The following is an 8,744-nucleotide window of genomic DNA, read 5'->3' as shown; positions in this document are numbered from 1 at the left end:
CTCCCCCAGAGAGCCTCAAAGTCCCAGAAGGCAGACCCTTTGGCTTTGAGATACCAGCCCACTTCTCTTCTTTCACAACTACTTACAGTCAGAATAATTTCAAATGAGACTACAAATTCCAATTACTGGAGAGATCGGATAACACGACTGTCCAGAGTGGACTGAGTCGAAAGCTGGGTGGAGTCACTCACAGGGGCAGGTTATATAGTTTGTTAATTAATTAGTAAACAGACTCAGTCCAATCAGAGAAAGGACAGTGTTAACCCATTCCTGGATGCTATCTCCACCTCTATTGAGAAGCAGAGATAGAAAAGGAATCAAACTGATAATTTCCTTGCATGTTTCTTGTTTTTCCTTCTTGTCAGGTTCCCAGGAAACTAAATATAAGACACATATTTTTTCCAGCAATTAAATATAGCCCTGCTTCTATTTGTATTAATAAAATCAGGAAAAAGATAGTTGATTTCCAAGTATCTTTTAAATGCTTCGGTTTATATATCCAAATATATTGCTGCATAATGTCTTCAATATTCAGTACTGAAGCTAGAGACATTCCAAATTCTTCAAGACAGAGATTAATTGCCATTGTGAATGATTGAAATTTCTTTCTATTTCACTCAGCATAATAAGAAGGCAAAAAAAACCAAACTGAATTCAGTAGACCTGGGTCAATGATAGGTATTGCCAGTTCAGATGGCAGACATCAGAGATTAGAAACCTGCAATGGGGAAAGTTCAGAATCTAGACGTGAAAAGGGGATACCATCATGTACTATACAGTACCTCTTCTGAGGATGAAAAATGTTTTTGATCCATTCAGCATCACGCTGCATTGCAAACAATTGTTTATGATCCAGCAGCTGAAGATGATTTTCCCTCTTTTTGTCAAACTCTTCCCTAAATAATGAATAAGAACTCTATCCATTTTCCAGGATCAGATTTGACAGATCATGAAGATTCAGCATAACAATGACAAAACAACAGGTAGCATTTAAAATGTGGAAAGATTCAATCAAAGTTGAGGAAACTCTGGAGTTTTGAATGAAAAAGTAAACCACCTGCTTATATATTATTGGAAGCAAAAACTGCTTTCATTTTCCTAAAATAATGGTCAGGAGAACAAAATCAGGAGACCAGGAAACTTTTTTCGTCCTACCAAGTGATAGGAATATATGTTTTAAAAAAGAAAAGTTAAATTTCTTTCAGAAGTAGCTCAGGATTCTGCTTTTAATAATTTAATCCTTTTGTTACCAGCATGTTTATAAATCAGAATCTCTGCTGCATCAAATGATAATGATTTAGATGTGCACAAATGGGAATCTATCTTGTATGATGTTTAATTCATTTAGCTCAATACTTGTATCAAGTAATTGTGTCAAGAGCCCTGATTCACTTTGCTGAATACTGCCACTATGACTAGTTAGAAAATGAGTGTAATTGCATTAATTACATTCCTAGTTGATTCAAATGCAAGAGATCTTCTCCTAAGACTGCACACTTCTATTCGTTTTCATCTTAAGATTTGGCAATATTTTGGGGACATTTTGGCCCTTTCCTCCAAATTACACATATATTTGGAAATAACAAAAGCCTATAGTATAAGTAAATGAAACCGGTTTGAACCGAGATGAGTATGTGTGGTAATATAGATGAACAATAAAAATAAATAAACCCTACATTTATTAGATCAACAACACAGAGTCAAAAATGATGGAGAGAGTTCAAATATACACACAAGGTATTGGATTAAAATAGTTGCAACGGTTGCATTTGATGCCAAGTCAAACTTTGAGAGCTCACTTAGTATTTGTTCAGCCCAGAAGTGCACTGATCTTAACGGAAGGAAGCGCCAGAAGGGATATTGTGCTGTGGTTTATCTGTCAAGAGACGAACATGAGCAATGGGTTTCCACCACAGCTTGAGAAAGATCTATTTCAATGGAGGAACTTCATGCCAAAGAGAAGAAATAGCAAAAACATGGAGCATCCTTCTTATCTCTGGCAACAGTGGCACAACATACGGAAGGTTCATCAAAATACACTGAAAGTCTTTTTTTTAAAATGAGAATGTGTAGGAAGTAGGATGGGCAGAGCGTCATGAACAAGTATCTGTTTTTCACATGAAAATCCCTGAGCTCCCTTCCTAGAACTTCTCAGATTCAGTGCTGGCAATTGAAAAAGAGTCTTCACTGAAATCCTGGAAAGCCAAAACCTTCAAGTCAGTGCAAACAATGCTGACAAATCCTCTACCTTTATGTAACACAACTTCTTACATTACAAAACACTAAGCCTGGACATTATGCCATTAATAGTGGGTTCAGAATGTATGCTTCTCCAGATGTTGCCAAACTACGGTTCCAAGATGCATCAGTTAGCTTGGCCAATGATGAAGGATGCTGCATTTAGTAACATCAGAAGAGCTTCATGTAGCATATTCTTGCTCTATTGATAATGCAATTTGGAAATGAAAAATGCAAAACGAAGTCTTTGGCAATGTCATAGTGCTATGTTTTCCCCTAATACTGATTATAGTATTGAAGCTTATGGGCAGCACACGCTGCAAGCAGAGGCATTGGGATAGCAGAACCCATCCTAAGATTATATCCTTCATTTTCTCTCAGCCAAGAAATACAGCCAAGAAGACAGATGGCACAGAATACAATTGTTCAAGAGCTACATAAGGAATATTTATCAGAAATCTCAAAAGTAAAGACCACATTGTCTAGAACTATCATATAATACACAGAAGGCAATATCTTGGCTTACATACCAAACATGTACAGTCAGTCCTCAACTTACAACAGTTCATTTAGTGACAATTTCGAATTACAATGGCACTGAAAAAAGTTATTTATCACCATTTTTTCATGCTTATGACCGCTGCAGCATCCCTCATGGTCATATGATCAAAATTCAGACACTTGGCATCTGACTTAAAAACAGTTGCAATGTCCCACTGTCCCAGGGTCATGTGATCCCCTTTGGAGTCACCGACTCTGCTCACAGTAGGGAAGCTGGATCCACTTAATAACCATGTTACTAACTTAACAACTCAGTGATTCACGTAAGAACTGCGGCATAAAAGGTCATAAAATGGAGCAAAATTCACTTAACAAATGTCTCACTTAGCCACAGAAATTTTGCGTTCAATTGTGATCCTATGTTGAGGGCTACCTGTATTCCAGAGAAGGACAAATTTTTAACTTTGCGAACATCAGCAGTCAAGACGATCTCAAAGCCTATCTCGCAAGGAACAAAATCTTGCATTATTGTGAATAAAACCCAAGTCAGTCAAGAAACAAATTGTGTGACATTCACCTCTTTTCACATATAATATAGAAAGGGGAAAGAAGAAATCAGTATCATGCTTGTTCTGATTTCAGTGTGCATAAATTCAAGTTAAATACATGAAAGAGGCCTTTGCGTAACCAGATTGTACATCTTTTTTTCAAATGATGTAGATTGATGAAAAACAGAATCCTCAATCACTTGCTTGCTATGAGTACACACGACTGTGTGAGAGTGTAGATTGCATTTCAGAGATTTGGCTGATAACACAGAATTTTTCAGGGTGAGAGCAATCCCATTTCTCCATATATTCACTGAACAGCATATGAAAAATGGTAGGGAATTTAAAGTAGAGCCATGCTCCCTTGATATCATCACTAGAGTTGTATTAACAGTGGCTTTTACACCTGTCTTTGCTTTGAAAGGTCTAAGGCATAGTTCTGCATGATTCATCATCTTTTCTAAGCCAGCACATACTTCTTTTATATTGTGGACTATTTCAGCAACATCAGAAGGAGTCAAAATAATGAAGAAAAAAGTAAAACAGAATTCTCAACTTCTTGGGCTGTAAATTACACACACACACACACACCAGCGCGCGTGCACACACACACATACACACACCATAATCTCATAGAGCTGAAAGGGACCTTGAAGGTTTTCTAATCCAACCCCCTGCTCGAGGCAACAGTCCTTATGCTTTCCTGGACAAATGGCTGCCCAATCTTTTCTTGATAACCTTCAGTGATGGAGCAAGCTGTTCCATTGCTTAATAGTTTTTACTGTGAGGAAATTTTTTCTTATTTTCAGGTTGAATCTCCCTCTGATAAGTTCCATCCATTGCTTCTCGTCCAACTCTTAGGTGCTATGGAAAATAAATTGATGCCTTCTTCCCGGTAGCTGCCCTTCAAGAACTGGAAGACTGTTATCTTGTCTCCCCTCAGTCTTCTTTTCATTTAAGCTAAATATACTACCGTAGTTACTTTAGCTATTCTTCATAGATTTAGCCTCCAGACCCATTGTCATCTTTGTTGTTCTTCTCTGCACTCCTTTTAGGGCCTCAGCATCTTTTTATGTATTGTGATGATCAGAACTAAATACAGTATTCCAAATGTGGCCTCACCAATATGGTATAGAGAGCAGTATTATACTATTATAGCCACCCCAACGAGGCTGTCGAAGTGATGTCCCGGTGTTTGGAAGCCGTCGGGGTCTGGATGGGGGACAACAGACTCAAACTCAACCCCTCCAAGACCGAGTGGCTGTGGCTACCGGCACCTCGGTTCAGCCAGCTGATTCCATCACTGGCCATAGGGGGCGAACAATTGCCCCCTGTGGAACGGGCGCGCAATTTGGGCGTCCTCCTAGATGCCCGGCTGTCAATGGATGACCATGTGGCAGCCGTGGCAAGGGGGGCGTTCCACCAGGTTCGCCTGGTGCGCCAATTGCGCCCCCTTCTGGACCGGGATGCCCTACACACGGTCACTCATGCACTGGTGACGTCCCGCCTGGACTACTGTAACGCTCTCTACATGGGGCTTCCCTTGGGACGCGCCCGAGGACTGCAGCTAGTCCAGAACGCAGCCGCGCGGGTAGTCATGGGGAGTACCAGGTAGTCCCACGTAACACCTCTCCTGCGCGAGCTGCACTGGCTGCCTGTGGTCTTTCGGGTGCGTTTCAAGGTTCTGGTCACCATCTTTAAAGCGCTCCATGGCATAGGGACTAGCTACCTGCGGGATCGCATCCTCCCACACACATCCCTGCGGCCAATTCGCTCTCACAGGGAGGGGCTTCTCCTAGTGCCGTCCACTAGGCAATGCCAATGGGCGACACCGAGGAGTAGGGCCTTCTCTGTGATGGGCCCAACCCTCTGGAATGACCTCCCCCCCCGACATTAGAACCACGACTGACCTCCTCTCCTTCCGACAGAAATTGAAGACACACCTGTTTCGACTGGCTGGCCTGGCATAATTATAACGTCTACCTCCTGGCATATATATTTTTACTGGCTTTTAGTGGGATTGTCTCTTTTAAATTTAATCTTACAGGATATTGGGGTTTTAAATTTTGTATATTCTAATTTATTTACTTAGCTGTACAGTTTTGTATATCTTTTTATCCTCCTCTCATATACGTATATATGTATCTATTTATTTAATAATTTTAATTTGTTGTATTTCTGATATGGACTGTACACCGCCCCGAGTCCCTTTCGGGAGAGGGGGCGGTCTATAAGCACTAAGAAATAAATAAATAAATAATAAATATTACCTCTGATGATCTTGATGCCATCCTTCTGTTGGTGCATCCTAGGACTATGTTGACCTTTTCGGCTGCTGTAGCACACTTCTGACTCCATACTTAAACAATGGTCCATCAGGACACCTAGATCCCTCTTAGGTACTAGTGTTGAGCAAAGTACTACCTATCCAGTACCTGTGCATCTTTTTTTTTCTTGTCTAAGTAAAGGACTTAACTTTTCTTGCCAGTGAACTGCATTTTATTGGATAGGGCCCAATGTTCAAATCTGTCACGGTTCTTTAGAATCTTGAATTAGATCTGAAGTATTAGCAATTCCTCCCAGCTGTGTCATCTACAAATTTGATGAGCGCTTCTTCAATCCCCTCATCTAGATCATTTATGAAGATGTTGAAGAGCATTAGGCCCAAGACAGAACCTTGAGTCACTTCACTGCATGTAGCTATAGTTCCATTGAGGACCACACACTCAGCCAATTACAGATCCATCTGGTAGTGGTACTGTCTATCCTGCATTGTTCTATCTTACCAATAAGTAGGCTGTGGTCTACTTTATCAATTGACTTACTGAAATCTAAATATATTTTCATTTCCTTGGTCCACTAATTTAGTCACTTTATCAAAGAAGGCAATAAGATTTCTTTGGCATGACCTGTTCTTAACATATCCATGCTGGCTTATATTAAACATCTTATTCCTTTCTAGCAGCTAGAAAGAAATAAAATATTTAAACAAAACACCTTGTTTTGATTAAGCAACAAATCCACTGCTTGATTATCTTTTCCAAGATTTTCCCGGGTATTGAGGTCAAGTAGATTGGTCTGTTTGGATCCACTCCCCCCCACTTTGATTGGATTGATTGGAACCACATCAGCTCTTTTCTAATCCTCTAGCACTCTTCTTGTGCTCCAGGAACTCTCAAAGATTTCATTCAGTAGTTCTGAGATCGCATCTGCCAGCTCCTTCAATAACCTGGGATGTAAACCATCTGGTCCAGGAGACCTGAACTTGTTCAAAGCGATTAAGTTACCCAATTCCTTACTTATTTTGACCTGTATTCCTCTTCATTTTCCCACAGCTTTTAACATGTTAGACTATTTTTTCCTTGTATTTATGTAAAAATAAATTAATAAGTTCCATTTCTCTCTGCTGCTCATCACTATCTTTCCATTTTTCCTCATTAGTGGACCAATCATTCCTTGACTTTTCTCTTGCTCCTTACATATCAAAATAATTTTTTGTTGTTATTATTTTGGTATTTGTTGTAAATCTTAGCCCATTCTGAGCCTTAGCCTTCTTGACTCAAGTAGCCTTGCAGATTTGGGCTATTTGCTGGTATTCGGTTCTAGTTATAAGCCCATATTTCCATTTTTATACTTGTCCTTTTTGTCCCTCAGCTTGTCATCTACACACACACTCCTTATCTTTTTTATTTAGAAAACTCTGGAGGTTGATCATTAAGGATGAAAAAGGAGATTATTTACAGCACAGCTACAATTTTATTCCTAAAATAAGGCATACTCTACTGATTCCATACTGTGGAGTAACACAGGAGTTTGGCTGATATGAAAGATTGTGCATTGAAGGGTTTTTTCTTTATGTCAGGATAAGGTCATTATTGAAAGCAAGTAATAAATGGCAGCTCGATTCTGATTCAAGAAAATGATGTAAGTTGTACTGTCAATGGATTAAAAACAGTTGCATAGTGTTAATATAAAAGTACTGTAAAAATAAAATTACATCCTAAATCAATATGTTTTTGCAGAATTATGAGCTTATGAGAAGGAAGTGTGAATGCTTCCAAGAAATTATTTTTGCTTTCCAAGAAATTATTTTTGCTTCCAGAAAACAGAGAATATCACTTTTGTTCAAATGACATGCAGTTATAAACACAGGTAATGCTACTTTCACATGCAGGTTGCCAAAAATGTGTATAATGGGATTGAGTGGGGATAAGTTTAAATGAAAGAATAATAAGCACAGGGCAGAAGTTGCTAAGTCTTTCTAACTGCTTGCTGTTTACAACTGGAGGTCTGATTCACAGCCATCTGAACATATCTGGAAATGGAGATGCAACATGAGGAAGAAACTCAAGAGGAGAAAAACTAAAGGAGCAAGACTGTTGAAATTGACTTGTAACCTCCTTTTATAGATGATTGATAGTTAATCATATTTGAAGACCTGGTTCTAGCACATCATGCAGAACTCTGGTTTTGTAGACCCTGATCCCATTGTTGAGGTTTGAGGTTTATTGGACTTATATGCCGCCCTTCTCCCAAAGGACTCAGGGCAGCGTACAACATAAAAACACATATTGTAAAAGTTAAAAGAAAGATTAAATAGAATATCCAAAAAACCCAATAGACATTTACAATGAGATTTTAAAATTAAATTAAAATTAACAATTAAAAGTAATAATTTATTTTATTCAGACCAGGCCGGCTTGCTGGAAAAGCCAACTTTTTAGGGCGCACCGGAAGGACCGGAGGTCGGGAATAATGCGAAGCCAGCTCATTCCAAAGGGAAGGCGCTCCCACAGAGAAGGCTCTCCCCCTGGGGGTCACCAGCCGACACTGCCTGGCTGATGGCACCCTGAGGAGGCCAACTCTGTGGGATCATACGAGATGCTGGGAGGCTACCGGTGGCAGTAAGCTGTCTCGCAAGTACCCTGGGCCTAAGCTATGGAGCGCTTTAAAGATCATAATTAACACCTTGAATCGCACCCAGAAAACAACCAGCAACCAGTGCAGGCCGCCTGAAAGGGGTGTAACATAGGAGCACCTAGGTACCCCCATGACAACCCACGCAGCCGCATTCTGGACCAGCTGAAGCCTCCGGGTGCTCTTCAAGGGCAGCCCCATGTAGAGAGTGTTACAGTAGTCCAGGCGAGAAAGAACGAGGGCATGAGTGACTGTGCACAGGACATCCCAATCCAGGAAGGGGCGCAACTGGCGTACCAGGCGAACCTGGTAAAAGGCCCCCCTGGTCACAGCCATCAGGTGTTCTTCTAAATGAAGCCACGTATCCAGGAGGACTCCCAGATTGCGGGCCCTCTGAGGGGGCTAAAATTTATTCCCCTATCATCAAAGATGGTACAAGATGCACAAATCGGGATGACAGGAACCACAGCCACTCAGTCTTGGAGGGATTGAGCTTGAGCCTGTTTGTCCTCATCCAGATCCGTACAGCATCCAGGCATT

The sequence above is a fragment of the Natrix helvetica genome (genome assembly GCF_964273705.1).
Source record: "Natrix helvetica genome assembly, chromosome: 1".
In the NCBI taxonomy this organism is placed as follows: domain Eukaryota; kingdom Metazoa; phylum Chordata; class Lepidosauria; order Squamata; family Natricidae; genus Natrix; species Natrix helvetica.
Note: the sequence above shows the minus strand (reverse complement) of the source record.